This window comes from Phocoena sinus, chromosome 14 (assembly GCF_008692025.1).
Source record: "Phocoena sinus isolate mPhoSin1 chromosome 14, mPhoSin1.pri, whole genome shotgun sequence".
Lineage (NCBI taxonomy): Eukaryota > Metazoa > Chordata > Mammalia > Artiodactyla > Phocoenidae > Phocoena > Phocoena sinus.
Window position 1 is genome coordinate 52,039,592 of NC_045776.1, and position 16,730 is coordinate 52,056,321.

The 16,730-nt window shown below is 38.9% G+C and overlaps 1 protein-coding gene across 1 annotated transcript in view; it reads right to left on the reverse strand.

Moving 5' to 3' along the window:
• The window catches only part of GREB1L (GREB1 like retinoic acid receptor coactivator), a 261,369-nt gene extending 245,001 nt beyond the window's left edge, over positions 1-16,368 (reverse strand). Inside the window, exon 1 of the mRNA XM_032654275.1 lies at positions 16,308-16,368. The gene's annotated coding sequence lies outside the window, so the exon portion shown is untranslated. The remainder of the gene's footprint in view (positions 1-16,307) is intronic.
• Between the last annotated feature and the right edge of the window lie 362 nt (positions 16,369-16,730).

Consider the following 16,730-nt stretch of genomic DNA (forward strand, 5'->3'; position numbering starts at 1 on the left):
AAAACTGTGAAGAGAAAAATCATTTTTAAGGAAGTAACAAATGTATTTGATGCAGTAATTACTTTTTATCCAAATGAAAACAGAGGCAGTTTGATATTACAACTGCTGCTGCCAATTATTACTTCAAAGCCTTAAAAAGATCAGTACAGGTTAATCACAAACTTTACTCTAAGACAGAATTATGGTGTCTGTTTGCAATACGTGAACTTTAGCTTCCCAAGGGTAAACACCATACAGCTATCTTGTAATCTCCCATGTAACGGTATCTAAAGTAAGTCCATGCTATTTTGATTTTGGAAGACTTATCAATTTAAAATCAAATGAGCAAAATGAATTGTAATATTTAAACAGTACAAAAAATTTGTCCCATTTTCCAAACTACCAATTCCATGGTTCTCTTCCACTATGCAGTATTATCCTGGAAACATATGGCTTTCAATTATTTTTTATTAACTAGGATATTTACTGACTAATTTAAAGCCCATATTACCTAAATTATATATGTAAATTTGTAAATAAGTAAATATGATGATAAACTGAACATGCATGAAGGATTACAAAGACATCATCATTTTGTAAAACTCAAAAAGAAGAGAAAATAAAATGCATTTCCTTTCATCTCTACCACAGTATTGTTTTGGATTTATTTTTTCTTATTAGCATCCTTTATGCAAAAGATAATGCTACTAGCTTCTGAAGGGCCTGGGCCTCATCTTGGTATTTCCAGTAGAGGTGTTAAGCTGTGTTGTTCCATGTGCTCTCCCTTCTCCCAGCTCCACTGGAGTCAATGGCTTAGATATGAAAGAAGCTTGGCTCAGGTTAAGGATGGATTCCACAGCCACAGAAGAAAGCTAACAGGTCCCTACAGAGGTCATTCATTCATTTGTTGACAAATATTTATTGAGAGGCAACTATGTGCTTGTTCTAGGTGTGGAGATATAGTAGTGAGCAGAAGAAACAAAGCACTTCCAGTCATGGAGATTTCATTCAAGTTTGGTGAGTAAATCCAAGACTTGACCTCCATTACACTCCTCACCAACCAAGATACAGCCTTGGTACAGTCTGTTTCTCAAAAATTAGGTACTAGGGCTTCCCTGGTGGCGCAGCGGTTGAGAGTCCGCCTGCCGATGCAGGGGACACAGGTTCGTTCCCCGGTCCGGGAAGATCCCACATGCCGCGGAGCGGCTGGGCCCGTGAGCCATGGCCGCTGAGCCTGCACGTCCGGAGCCTGTGCTCCGCAACGGGAGAGGCCACAACAGTGAGAGGCCCACATACCACAAAAAAAAAAAAAAAAAATTAGGTACTAAATGATCCCTTGGTGGCCTGAAAGAGTTAATATGCCCTTTAGCACCTATGTATGCCATCTTCAGCAAGAGCAGCAACATTTTCCGTAAGATACAATTCCTGATATCTAGATCTTACCTTCTAGTTGAGTCATAAGACAGGTACCCAAGAATGTGACACGGAGGAAAGAACAAAGGTTTGGAATTAGCCACCCCATAGGTTTGAATTCTGACTTTTCTACTTACTACCTATGGGAGCTTATGAAATTTACTTAAACCTTTCAGAGGCTTGGTTTTCTTAGCTATAAAAATGAGGATCATGATGCGTACTTTACAAGGCTGTTGTGAAGATTAGAAATAATGTGTACAACGCCTGATGTAGTGTACATTAATTTTTATTAATTTATTGGGTTAAATTATTAATTCCTGCTATAAATTAAATTATTAAATAGCAGAAAAGGACTAGGCAGAGAAGCATATACGGGTCATAAAGACCTTTATGGTTGTTTTTTAGTAAAGGTTATGTTTTGTGCCTACACATATTCTCTGACATACACACATACTTTCTCTCTGATGTTCCAGATACATAACTATGGGATGTATTACACTGTTCTGTCACATTTCCTGTTCTGGAGGCAGAAGTTGAGATAAGGCATACCACTGACTCACGAGTCTTTATGATGGCAAAAAACCTCAAACATTTAGAATATGTGAAATACCATAACCTAGACACTACACTTCCAGACTCTGAAAGATCTTTAGCTTTAGATTGTGCATTTAATACCTGCCAATATCAAACAGCTCCTATACATCTTTTGACCAAAATGCTATGAAAATATTATCCCTAATATTAGATTATTCCATTTATATGAATGAGGGGAAGAAAGGTGATTTTTACATGGTCTAACTTTTCTAGAAAAAGAAGAATTCAGTAATATTAGTTGGGAGGCAAAACATTTAATGCTAATTGCTACTCTCTGATGAAGTCTGAGGCCTGTCATTCAGCAAGTCTGGTGAGGAAAAAGAACAGACATTTCCTGAGGGACGATTTTGTACTAGGCATCCTGCTTGGTGTATTGATCCATTATCTCAGAAAAGTGACTGTTTTGGAATCCAATTACAAGTCAACTGTCTTAACATCAAAAATATATCAAGAGTCTCAGTGGAAAATAGTTATTTTTTCAATAAAGATTTTATTTCTTAAAAAATAAATTAGATTCATTTTGTATTACAAGGTAATGAGCCTACCAGAAAATGTTGTCGTTTGTTTTCGTGTCAACCCACAGAATGATACAATCTGTGAAATTATGCACAAGAGAATATAAAAGAAACATTCCTTACATTAGTCCTAAATAAGATGCTGCTGCTCATGGCTACCATTACTAGTAATATTACTATTACTAATATTAGTTATATTATTAGTCTAACTTGATCCTCCACTGTGCTGCAACTTGTGAAGATACAGGTCTAGTCATTCTCTAATATACCAAGACCTTAACCTCCTGCTCCAACAATTCTCAAGTGATTATTAAATAATCAAAGCAGAGGAGAACAGTTACTGGATTCTCTAGATAGAAGGTGAACCCTGATCCACATGGGGAGTTCAGTTGCAACAGGAAGTTTCTCTATCAGCTATGGATCTGGAGGTTTGATTAGCTTATGTTCCACAAGAGAACCAAGGGATCAGAACACTTTTAAAAGAGCCATTTTAAAAAATGCTGCAAATCCAAACCTTATAGGGCACATCATCATATAATATTTGTTAAAAATCTAACCAGAAAATTTTCAGGTTTATTCCTAACAAACGAAATTGAGGAAAAATATTGTGGAAATACCCTTATCATCATCTGTCTTCTATCACCAATACTGCAGACAGTATTATGACTTTTCAAAGAATTGCCAACTAAATATAGACTGTACACGGTAAATTCTGTAGAATGTAATTAATCAGTCAATACTTTGTATTACTATGTACCCAACATTGTATTAGACACTTTGGAGAATGCCATAGTACCTCCTCTCAAGGGGCTTACAGTCTAACATTCAGGAAAAAAATGCTTTCTGGAAGAGAGATTATAAATATCTATAACGAAAATCTAAAAATGTGATACATAAACTACAAATGCTATAGAAGTTTAGAGTAGAAGAAAATTAATGATAACTCCAATATTTAGTATATTTCCATAAAGGAAATAAACAAATAGACTTAAATAATAAACTAATAAATAAACTAATAAATAGACCTCATAGTGGTTCTTCAACTTTTTGGGGCATAAAAGTGGCTTGGGGCCAACACTTAGAGCTTGGTATCTGCATTTAAACAGCATTTTCATGTATCCAATAAGTAGTTAATATCCAAAATATACAAAGAACTCATACAACTCAACATTATAAAAAAACAAACAACCTGATTAAAAAATGGGCAGAGGATCTGAATAGACATTTTTCCAAAGACCTACAGATGGCCAACAGGCACATGAAAAGATGCTAAACATCACTAATCATCAGAGAAATGCAAATCAAAACCAACATGAGATATTACATCACACCAGTTAGGATGGCTATCATCAAAAAAGACCACAGGGCTTCCCTGGTAGCGCAGTGGTTGAGAATCTGCCTGCCAACGCAGGGGACACGGGTTCGTGCCCCGGTCTGGGAAGATCCCACAAGCCGCGGAGCAGCTGGGCCCATGAGCCATGGCTGCTAAGCCTGCGCGGCCGGAGCCTGTGCTCCGCAATGGGAGAGGCAACAACAGTGAGAGTCCCGCGTACCGCAAAAAAAAAAAAAGACCACAAATAACAAGTGTGGGGGGAGCATGTGGAGAAAAGAGAACCCTTGTACAGTGCTCGTGGGAATGTAAATTGGTGTGCAGCCACTATGTAAAACAGTACAGAGATTCCTCAAAAAGCTAAAAATAGAGGTACCATACAATCCAGCAATTCCACTTCTGGGTATTTTTCTGAAGAAAACAAAAACACTAATTGAAAAAGATACATGCACATTTATGTTCACTACAGCATTATTTGCAACATCCAAGATATGGAAGCAATCTAAGTGTCCATCAACAGAAGAATGGATAAAGAAGATGTGGGAGATTATTATAATTATTATAATCAAACATTACTCCAACATAAAAAAGAATGAAATTTTGCCATTTGCAAACATGGATGTACGAAGATGGTACTACACTAAGTGAAAAAAGTCAAACAGAGAAAGACAAAACTGTATGATTTCACTTATATGTGGAATATAAAAAAACAAAACAAATGAACAAACGTAGCAAACAGAAAGACTCATAGATACAGAGAACAAACAAGAGGTTGCCTAAGGAGGGTGGGGGGAGGAGAGAAATAAGTGAGCAAGATTAAGAGGCATAAACTTCCAGCTGCAAAATAAATGAATCACAAATATGAAATGTACACTGTTGGGAATATAGTCGATAACTATATAATATCTTTATATAGTGACTGAGGGTAACAAGATTTATTGTGGTGATCAATTTGAAATGTATAGAAATATCGAATCACTATGTTCTATAAGAGGAACTAACATAGTGTTGTAGGTCAATTATACTTCAGAAACAAACCAACAAATAAACTCATAGAAAAAGAGATCAGATTTGTGGTTACCAGACGTGTGGGTAGAGGGGAGGGGGCATTGGATGAAGGCAGTCAAAAGGTACTAACTTCCAGTTATAAGACAAAAAGTACTAAGGATATGATGTACAACATGATAAATATAATTAACACTTCTATATGTTATGAAAGTTCTTAAGAAAGTAAATCCTAAGAATTCTCATCACAAGGAAAAAATTTTTTTCTTTAATTTTGTATCTATATGAGATGATGGATGTCCCCTAAACTTTCTGTGGTAATCATTTCATGATATATATAAGTCAAATCATTATACTGTACACCTTAAACTATACAGTGCTGTGTGTCAATTATAGCTCAATAAAACTGGGAGAAAAAAATAAAACATCTCTAGCTGATTCTGATATAGGTGGCTTATAGTTTGGCAAACACTGTTTAAATAATAGGTATGATTTGCAAGAATCTCTAGAGTAGTGTTGTCCAATTTGCAGTGGTGGAAATATTCTATACCTGTGCTATCCAATACAATAGCCACTAGCCGCATGTGGCCATTAAGCTCCTGAAATGCAATTAGTGTGCCTCAAGAACTGAATTTTTCATTTTATTTAACTTTAATTTTAATTTAAATAGCCACAGCCAGCTCTAGGGAATAGGAAGAGATTTCTAAGAGAAACATGAGCCAAGCCATAGGTAGGAATGCACATGAGAAAGACAAGAAAGACAACTGATTGGGTTGCCTAAAATAGAGGTTTTATATTAGATTATCATTAGGTCAGATTATAAAGAGCCTTGTAGGGAACTGAAGAAATTGGATTTCATGGCACACACTGCTAGTTGTCTAATCGAACCATCTCCTGATCTTCTTCAATATTGAAAACCCCTGGGTTTTACATGCTCATCTCAGAGAGTGGACCTTTCCTCAGGCTCTGGGGTGAATCTTGATTATTCTATACCAATCATGGTATTTCTATTTTTCTCGTCAGCGACTGGCTTACACATGAGCACGTGGTAAATTCTAACCAATGGGATTTGGGACATCTATGTATGTGGGTAAACTCTTTAAAAAGTATTTAGCTTGAAGACACAGAACTTTTTCTGGCTCCAGTCAGAGCTGTGTGAGGCTTGAGTGTGCTGCTGACACCTTGGTATAAGGCAAGGACAAGATGGAAGACAAACACCAACAAATTAAGGATGGCAGAGAATGAATGAAAGAACTTGGGTCCTTGACGACATCATCAAGCACCTGAATTAACCCAAGAATTGCTCTCCCCTCCCCCTGCCCATATATTTTGGGGATATAAGGAATTAATTACTGTTTAACATCTTTAGCTGTTTGTTCAGTTCCATGCAGCTGACAGTATTAGACTGGAATACTAATGCTTAGGGTGAGAGCCTCTGGGAAATGCTAAGGTAGGCAACTGGAAGCCACTGAAGGCATTTGATCAAGGTTGAGACTGATATGAAATAATGTTCAAGGCTTAAAAATGACATGCATGAAAAATAGGTCAGAAGAAAGGAAAGACAGGGTCAGGCAGACCAGTGTAAAAGGGCTGAATCAAAGCTACCAAAAGATTTTGGAAATATTAGTGAACTCTTCCCATTTGCAAAATCATTAATGAATATAGATTAGTACTTGAGGTAAAACTGGGGAAGTAGCTCATTTTGTAAGGGCAGTAGGATTGTAAGTGATATGTGTCTTTGCGGATTTTTAAAATTATTCTCACACGTTATTATTTCTACTTAAAATCTAAACAACTGAATTTCTCTAAATGCTGTACATTTCAATACTTTTTTGAAAATGGAAAAATTTTTGAAATGTGATTTCTCTGCATTAGCTGCAATTAAAGGCATGAAAAGATACTCAGGAACAGGACAGTAAACCAGAAAGAATGCAGGTATAGTCAGGTGACCTTGGGAAGTCAAGTAAAACCCTGTGGCCCTGTTTTCCTCTTAGGATTGACCTATGGCTCTAAAATCCAACAAGTTCTATCTTCAAATGGAAGAAAACCCTTTGGAATTAAAAAAAAAAAAGTCCTACAATTGATATCAAACTTCAGTTTTCTAAGCTCTGTTCTCACTCCTTGTGCTAAGAGTTGAGTCTAAAAGGGAATAAAAGTCAATCTCCCCTCAAATTCTCTAAGCAAACAAGAAAACCTGGAAAATAATTATGTTTTATAGCTTTAATATAACTTCCCAGAAAAAAGTTTCTGCATAGATTTTCAGTGAATAAAGAAACTAATTCTGGAAATTTCAGTGTGGACTAAAGATCTATATTAATATCAAGTAGGTGTCAAGTGTAGCTTACCATTATTTTTAACTTGCATTTCCAAACAACTGATAAGGCTAAGCATTTTTCATATTTATTGATCATTTGGAATTGTGCTTCTGTGAATGACCTAGCCATATCACTTGTAAACAATTTTAAAATTATGTTTTAGAAAATATTTTTATTATTTTGTGAAGAGTACCTTATATACCGGAGATGCTAATCTTTTGCCTGCATATGTAAAGATTTTTTTTCCAATCTATCATTTGTCTGTAGTATTTGTTTTCAGTTTTTTGCTTTACAAAAATGTTTTTAAATTATATAATCAGATATGCCTCATATTTAGTATACAGCTCTAGTTTCTTGTTTAGTTAAAATGAATATCCTTCAGTAAAGTTAATGGTTGTTTGTGGAATATGTATACCACAGAATATTATCTAGTCATTTAAAAGAATAAATAAGAGTTATACCATTTGACTTAGAGGTATATCCCTGTGTTTTATTATTAAGTGAAAAAATAAATTATATATGAAATATGACAGTATGTATAAGATGTTGAAGATATACAAGGTTTGTTAGGTTACATGATCATGGAAAAAGTTTTAACAAAATAAACAGCAGATTGGTCACACTGCTGAGGTGAAAAGGGAGGGTAAAGAGGAAATTTAGGCTTCCTGAATTTTTTAAAAGACGTGACTACAGTTTTTTAAAAAACATATGACCCGGGGCTTCCCTGGTGGAGCAGTGGTCGAGAGTCCACCTGCCGATGCAGGGGATGTGGGTTCGTGCCCCGGTCCGAGAGGATCCCACGTGCCGCGGAGCGGCTGGGCCCGTGAGCCATGGCTGCTGAGCCTGCGCGTCCGGAGCCTGTGCTCTGCAACGGGAGGGGCCACAGCGGTGAGAGGCCCGCGTACCCCAAAAAAAAAAAAAAAAAAAAAATATGACCCTATCATGTAAAGTTGTTTGTGTTGGTAAATATATATAAATATGCATGGAAATGCATAAAATAATGGCGACCAAAAACATTAATGGTGTTTAATTTAGGATGGTTAGTTTCAAGAAGAAGGGAAGAGGAAGAAGAAAAGAAACAAGAGGCAGAGAGAGAGAGAGAGAGAGAGAGAGAGAGAGAGAGAGGAGGGACCAGAGAGAAAGAGAATGGAAAAGAAGAAAAAAAGAAAATATGAATTTAAAAATCAATTAAATTTAAATTCTCCCTTTCCAAAAAGCAGAACAGATTGGATGAGAGGGAGACAGAACCCTCAAGTGAAAAGGTTCCCCCATCCTCTGATGTGGGTAAGAATTATGACAATAATCGTACAGTTGCTGAATACTCCAACAGAGATATACACATAAACTTACTATAAGTAGTGTTGATTTAATCAGTTTTAAAATGCAGGAAGTAAATGAGACACTGTATCAATTACATCTTCTCATTATGACCTCCACAGGCAGTGGTGAGAATTTTAGGCACACCTCCTCTACAAAAACTAAACTTAATGATAAATGTGAGGTGTGGTTCTAAGACTTCTGTGTCCATAAAAACTACCTGGGAAGATCACTAAAATGCACATTCCAGGGTCCCACCCCAGAAACTCTAATTCAGCAGGTTGAGACCAATAATCCACATTTAACAAGCACTCCAGGCAAATAAGGCAGGTGTTGACAGATCACACTGAAAAACAGTGAATTTAAGGATGTCTGATCTCTTTACAAACTGATTAACCAAAGAATTTGAGGAGTGTGGTACACTAGAGAGAACAAAGAATTTTGAAGTCAGAAGATCTAGATTACAGATCTAGCTCTGACCTAATCCCCTCTCACTCCCCTCACTAGCCTCTCCTCTTCAGCAGCAGTGGCCTCCTAGTTACCCCTCTCATGACTGCCAAGAATGCTCTGCCTCTAAACTTCCAATGGTTCAGTCCCTCATAGCCTTCAGGTCCTCACTTAGGTGTCACTTCTCAGTGACACCCTAAAGAGAATCTCAACTCCCATCTCACTTTCTAAGTCCCCTTTCTGCTTCAGTTTCCTCCCTAACACTTCTCACTACCTAAAATATAACATATTTTACTCCGTTTTTCCTTTGCTTATTGTTTGATTCCCATAAGGACAGGAATGTTTGTTAGTTTTCTTCATTGCAGCCTCTGAAGCACCTAGAATGGTGCCTGGATAGAGTTCAAGGAGCTCTCACTTGGCCAAGATAAAACAAATAAAGCTTGAGAGATTCAGTGATAGGAGGCAGATACAGGCAGGAAGTGGAAAGCTTGTTACTACACAGACCGCTGAGCCCCCCCAGGGATTCTGATTCAGGAGGCTTGGAATAGGGTCTGAGACCCTGAATTTCTCACAGGTACCCAGGTGATACTGATGCAGCTTGGCGAACTGTCAAGTGCCTCTGCTTGTTCTTTAGTGAAAGTCAACCTAGTCTACTACATGACAAGAGCTCTAGGCTAGAAAGGGAAAGCTCTGTTATACCTACAATCATTTGTGGGAAGAGAAAATTTGTTCCCCTAATCTCTATGTACCTAAGCTATCTACCCAAATAAATAAAATCATTCGACAACAGGGATATTTTTACATAACAATATATCTTGGATATTTACTGCAACCTAATTTTTAGTAAAAACATGATGTTTAGTTTGTTTCTAATTTTTTACTCTTATACATAATGTTTCAGGTGATGTTTTTACTATCTGCATTTGTTTAGTTATTTCTTTCTAACAAATTCCTAGAAGGGAAATTTCTGAGTCAGAGTTTAGACCAGTGCTGTCCATAAGAACTTTCTATGAAGGAAATGTTCCATATCATCACAGTCCAATACAGTAGGCACCAGCCACATGCAACTATTGAGTACTTGAAATGTGAATAGTGCAACTGAGAAACAGAATCTTTAGTTTTATATAATGTTAATTAATTTAAATTTAAATAGCCACACATTGCAAGGGACTACCATATTGGACAGGGTAGGTACAGACATTTATTTTTATTTTTTTTAACAGCTTCAGTCAAGGCTTTTTTTTTTTTTTTTTAAGTCTTTAATGAATTTGTTACAATATTGCTTCTGTTTCATGTTTTGGTTTTTTGGCCACAAGGCATGTGGGATTTTAGCTCCCCAACCAGCGATCAAACTTGTACCCCCTGCATTGGAAGGGGAAGTCTTAACCACTGGACTGCCAGGGAAATCCCAGTACAGACATTTAAAATCTTGATACATGATGCCAAATTGCTCTCCAAAAAAGCTGTAATATTTCCCTTCATTTTATAGTGTATAACAATAACAGTCTCTTTACCCATTGCCAATGTTAGATATTATTGATCTAAATCTTTATAATCTGAAAGTCGAAATACATCTGTGGGGTTTTTATGTGCATTTCTTTATTAATAATGTTGAACAGTGTGCTTTTTTCTGTCATCATACTCATTCAAATGCAAATATTTTCACCCATGTTAATTAACTGACAAGTTGGAAATTATCTGGCTTCCAGATTTGTTTTGTTGGGTCCATATGTTTTCTTTAAAATTTATTACCAACATTAAATTCATACAAAAATATGAATTTCCAGTTCCACTTGAAAAATCAAATGATCTGGTAACAGTGACACACAGGGCAAAAATCAGTGCAGTCTTACAAATCATGCCACCTTCAGACTTTCTTGCCCACCAGGACTTATCATCCCCTATTATTTTACAGGTGTCCTGCTTCACTCAGATTACCTGCTCGGCCTCTAAAAGCACCTGAGTTTACAATTCCTGCTCTGAATTAAATTCTGAGAGGTTAAAAGGCAAACGGCAGCTAATGATAATAGCTAACTTTCATTTCATACTTAGCATGCAAAAGTGATGTTATGATACCTCTGGATTATCTTATAACTAATATTTAACTAGCAAAAGAATTACTTTTCTAGTGGTTGTTGACATTTACTACTCCTTAGAGCAGTGGTTCAGCATCAGAAGGGCTGTTAAAAGACAGAACAGGCCCCACCCTCAGGGTTTGGATTGGGCCCCAAGAATTTTCATCTAACCCCAAGCTCCGTGCAGCTCCACATTGAGATGAGGCTTTCTCAAAGATGTGGACACTCCTGGAAGTGTAGTGATAATGTGTAATTATGACAACACTGTATGAATTTGTGCATCCTTTTATTTCTAAAACATGTCCACATTTATTATTTCATCTTATCTTACAACAATTCTGTGCAGAAGGTTGATAATTAGAGCAGTACTTTAATTGTTAATCCCATTTTACAGAAGAAAAGAAAGGCACAAAGTTAAGAATCTCCTCTAAACACAGAAGAAGTTAAAAGGGCCATAACAAGTATGTTTCCTAATTCCTAACCTTGGTAATATAGGCAAACAGTAATCCAGCATACAACCAGAGCTTGCTTTTTATTTTTACCTTAAAAATAGAACCATGCCCAGGAACAGAGAAGACCATACAAGATATGGTTCACAGCAACAAACATTTATCCAGTGCTGATTATGTGTTAATCTATGCTAATTGTGCCTATAGCTTCCACTGTAGGGACTGTTGAAGACACTCATAAAGCATAGCGATAAATTAAAAATAGAATCTGAAACCACAACCTTGCAAAGAGAGTGAATTCTCTATGTCATAGGACAAAAGCAAAGGCACTGAAGGGGTGGGTGGTGGAGATAAATACAGAGCTGGGTAGAAGAGAGGCGTCCCTGTGGGAGCTTCACATCTGGACTTGGAGGAGTTGCTATCACCAGTCAGTCAAGAATGGGAGGGAAGGAAGAGTACACAATAGGAAGCCCTCCTGGGGCTCAGGAGCACAAAGAGCTGCTGTTATCCACATTGGGTGTGTGTTTGCCAGAAATATCAGGGCTGCTGGAACTCCAGAACTTACAAGAGCATGCTTTTGTGTAGTCTAAATTACCTTGACTGTATAAGAACTCAAGTTAGAGGATATAACTTCATTATCCATTGGTAGCCAAAAGATAACATGATTAGCGATCATGAAACTGTCTCTGATTTTTTTCCCCCCAAGTTTTAGGAAGCATTCCTAGCAAAAATCCACTAAATTGGATCATAATAATGCTAATTATAAATCAGCCCTTCAAGGGAAAAAAGAGAAGATTGCACTTTTGCTTAAATAGAATTGATATATAACGTTATTTATTAATTTTAACAGCTATATTTTTAAGATTAAAAATAATAATAATGAATAAAAACTACCATCGGCTGAGAATACAAGAAAACTACAACTAATCTGAAAGAACCTATTGGAAAATTTGGTTCACTTATTAGTGTTGTAACTGACCTGTCCTATTTGTCTGTCTTATAGTCTAGTTCAAAATGACTGAGGTGATGAAATTTCCACCACTCCAAGTAGAAAACTGTAGCAATACTGCTGAGAAAACTAACTCTCAGTTTACACAAGACCAAAGAAATACAAATCAAAACAAAGGGATACAATTTTACACTGATCAAATTAGTCACAATAATATAAATGTTTAAAATTACATAAATAAAATTACATAAGCACACGCATTGTTGTTGTGTATAATTTATGTAATCCTCCTGGAAAGTAATTTTGAAATTACAAAAATTTCCTAATTAAAAACAGAGCTAACATTTACATGTGTTTTCATGCATTACTGCTTTTTATCTTAACCTTGTAGAGAGCTATTACTATACCCACTTTACAGATTAGAAACCTCTAAGAAAATTAAGTTACTTGCCCAATACTACCCATAAGTGATGGAGCTATGTTTGGACACTGAACCTTTAATTTTAGAGCTCACCTATACTGCCTCTCTAGGGAAATAATTCGAAGTTCGTTTTTTTTTTTAATTTATAGAAGAAGAATAAGAAAGTCTCATTCATGTGGGTGGCCATTATATTTTTTTTAAAAACTGGAAAATCATAAAATAGAGAAGGAGTTAAGTAAATCATGATACAATAAACTAATTGCAAACAATAGAAAGTAAATTATGGAAAAATGTTTATAAAAAAATCAAAGTAAAAATGTGCCTGCAATATGGTAAGACACCTGTAAAAATACATATTCATATGGTAAGGGTGGGAAGGAAGATGCAAAAAACAAAAACTATTCCATTTTAGAAGAACTTCATTACTAGTACTAGTACTTAATTTTCTTTTGTTTTTGTTAGTTTTGTCAATCAAGATTTCTCTAAGCATCCTTACAAATCTACCATTCTAGTTCATATTTCTTATCACCCCAATCAAACAATTCCTAAAACTCCATTATAATTTATTTATATTACTGACATTCAAACTAATTACATAATATTCTTTATTATTGACTAAGAATCTTCAGAGTATGAGATCTCCTTCTTTAACATGAATGATTTTTGTAACCACCACTTAGGGTGTAAGTTTGAAATCCCTTAACTGAGATCATATATAGTGATTAAAATCACCTAATTGTTTTTACTTTCATAACCTTGAAATCACTCCTCAGCTCTCAGCACCCATCCAGGAATCATTAGTTTCAGGTGTTTTAGAGATTAGAAAAGTTTCCTGCTAAGAACATGATCTCTAAGTGAATACTTATAAAGTAACTAAAATAGCTTAGGTATAAGGATTATTCATTTTCTAAATACTTGTAGAATCACTAATTAAATTATGTAAAGTTCCTTTGAAGTAGGTCAATGAACTTTATTTCCACATTACCAAAAAGAAAAGTAAGAGTTTGGTAAGAATAATTTCCCTAAAAATGGCACCGTGAGCTGTGAAGAAAATTCACTCTCCTTAGCCATACAAGGTGATGCACAGAGGGCCATTCAGGGTTTGGCCTCTATCAGTAACATAAACAGACATTTTGTGGGAAAGTAAAGTAGCTGTTCTCCAATGATATCAATCTCATAAGAGCAGAAATGTTGTTTAAACATCTCTGACTTCCTCTTTATGAATCTACCATTTAGGATTTTTTTTTTTTTGTCACTCCACTGTCTAATACCCACAGATCCAACTGGTTTATCCTTAGCCAATCTTAGGACACCTACAGAACTACCATTTTACCAAAAATCACAGAATTTTGGAGTCGGAAGGACACTCAGAAGCCACATGGTTCAATTCCTTTATTTAACTGGGGTAGGAAACAAAAGCATTTCTTAGAAAGTTACTTCATTTAGCTAGCTTATGGCAAATTCAGGCCTGGAACTAAGAGATGTGACCAAATGTCTTAAACTTGGCCTTCGTATTTCTCCCATACCATTGAAATTTTTATATTATCTCATGTCAATGGGAGTATTCATATATCCTTTCAATGTCTTCAGATGTGCACTGCACTGGATAGAATAAACTACAGTTCTCATTCTCTACTTCCTAAAGAGCTCCAAAATGGAAGAAAAATCCAACAAAGGTTAAAAAAAACCAAGTGTAGAGAAACTGGTGATGGAGGGAGGGGGGGATAACAGTTTAATAGTTCTGCTTTGCACTGAATACTTGTTCTAAGATTTTTAAGCACTCTGATAAGTGCCTTAGGCTAAATAAAAGGATCTAATATCATCAGAAGTGGATATCAAATTAAGAGCCATCACCACTGAGACACAGTTCAGTCTTACATATTCAGTTCTCTTCATCCTCTATTTCCACAATGTAATTCCATTCTAATAGAAGGCTTATGGAAGGATATACAATTGAGGAGAGTGGTTGCCTCTGGGGAGGAGGACTAGGGCATTGGGAGTACGGGTCTCTGAGACAGAGGGCGTACTTTACACTGCTGTTTGCAATTTCTACCCTATGCATATAACTTTCCGATATTCATTAATTAAAACTTGCCCTTTAAACACGTGCCTACATGCACGTAATTCTAGTACTATTTTTAATAAAACAATTTAAATTTTTTCTCCATTTTAAGTTTTCAGTATTGCAATTTGTAAAACTACATAGAAATATTCTGAAAGAAAAGGAAGCAACACAGTCACAAAACTCAGAGAATTCCAGGTTTTAAAGTTTTTTGTTTTTTTTTTTTAATGTTCAGAGGAAAGAGAGGTTTCTAAGGGCGGCATTTAATTCAAAAACCTTTTTCGGACAAGCTCTTCCCCATATTTAAATGGCTAGATTTTAACATGAGACTTAAGCGGGTTTTCCCACCTCAAGGGCGAGGTGGAGAGGGGACTCTTAAGGGGTGAAAAACAGAAATTAAAATGTGGTTTCTATCTTTTCAACAGGAGACAGAAGGCCGCGGTGGGGATAAGGACCTTGAAACAGTCACGTTCCTTGAGGAAAGGAGAGGATCGAGGAGTTTCTCCGGGATCCGGGCTCCGTCGCCTCTGCGGGAGGCAGCAGCTGTCCCCAAGCAGATGAATCGGGTTCTGGACCCGACTTGGGCTCCGTTTAACTGAGAAGCCCCGCGAACTGCATCTGTACCTATCGCTTCTTTTCACGGAGCTCGGAAGAGGGACTGAGGGAATTGATTAACAAACCGCCTCTTCATCACCCTCCCCGGCCAGGGCACACACCGCACCTCGCTGTCTACTCGTGTCAGGGTCAGCTGTCAACACAACCCTTTGTGTCTCATTCAGCACAAGAGTGGTCGTCCTCACTCACTCACGAAAAAGGGAAATGATGGCCGGAAGACACGCGCGCGCGCTCGTGACCAAGTGACATTTGGTGTGGAGCAAAGCAGCCCAGGGACCCTGAGCAAACGCCCAGCCACCGCTGGACGCTCTCAACTTTGCCCCTCTGAGCTCTCTCCATCCTCCCGCGTCACCTCCGCGCCTCCCTACCCACCGTTCCCCCGCCCGGGCCACCCCCCTCAGCAGCCCTCGGGCTGGGGAAGCCGGTCCCGGGCGCTCCCCGCCGCGCCGCTGCCTCCCTCAGCCCCCTCTCGGGCTCCCTCGCTCCCGCCACAAAGACGGCGCCGAGAGCCGGGGTGACAGGCCTTTGGCCTCCGGGCGCGGACCGCACGGGTTGGGTCTCCTCAGGCGGCTGACGCGAGGGTTCGGGTCCGGGGCTGGCACGGGCGCCCGCCCTCGCCGCACAAACGCACCGGCGCTCACACCCCCGCTCCGCCTTCCGATCCCTCCAGAAAAAGTCAGCCGCTGCGCCTCCCCGCGCAGGCAGGGTGTCCACAGCCCGCCAAAGGGCAGCCCCTGCCGGGCAGAGGCGTGCACTCGCGCCCGGCGGGCGACCTCTCACCTCCCCGCCTCCCCGCGCCCAGAGTCCCCGCAGCCGCTCACCTGGCCCTGGCAGCGCGCGAGGGCAGAGGACCGGGGGTGGCCCTCGCCTCGGCGGGGCTCGTCTCCCCACCCCCAGTCCGGGTCGCAGCGCCGCGCTCCGCTCGCTCCGCCGCCCTCCTCCGAGGTGCTAGCGCCGCCGGTGGCTGGCGTCTCTCTGGCAGGCAAGCTGGCCGCGCGCTCAGTTCCCCGGGGCGGAGCGAGGCGGCGGCCGCCGCGGCCGGAGGCGGATTCCTCAGGTGCTGCCCCTCCCGCTTCCCCAGAAGCTCCTCGGCGGGGACCCCCGCGCCCCCTCCCCCCCCCGCCCCGCCTCTCGGTCTTCCGCCGCCTCGGCGCCCGCGAGGGCCCTTCAGGGCTCCGTGGCCCTCCGGGAGTGGAGTGGGCGCACGGTTCCCTGCTCACCCTCCGGGAACGCCCCCACCCCGT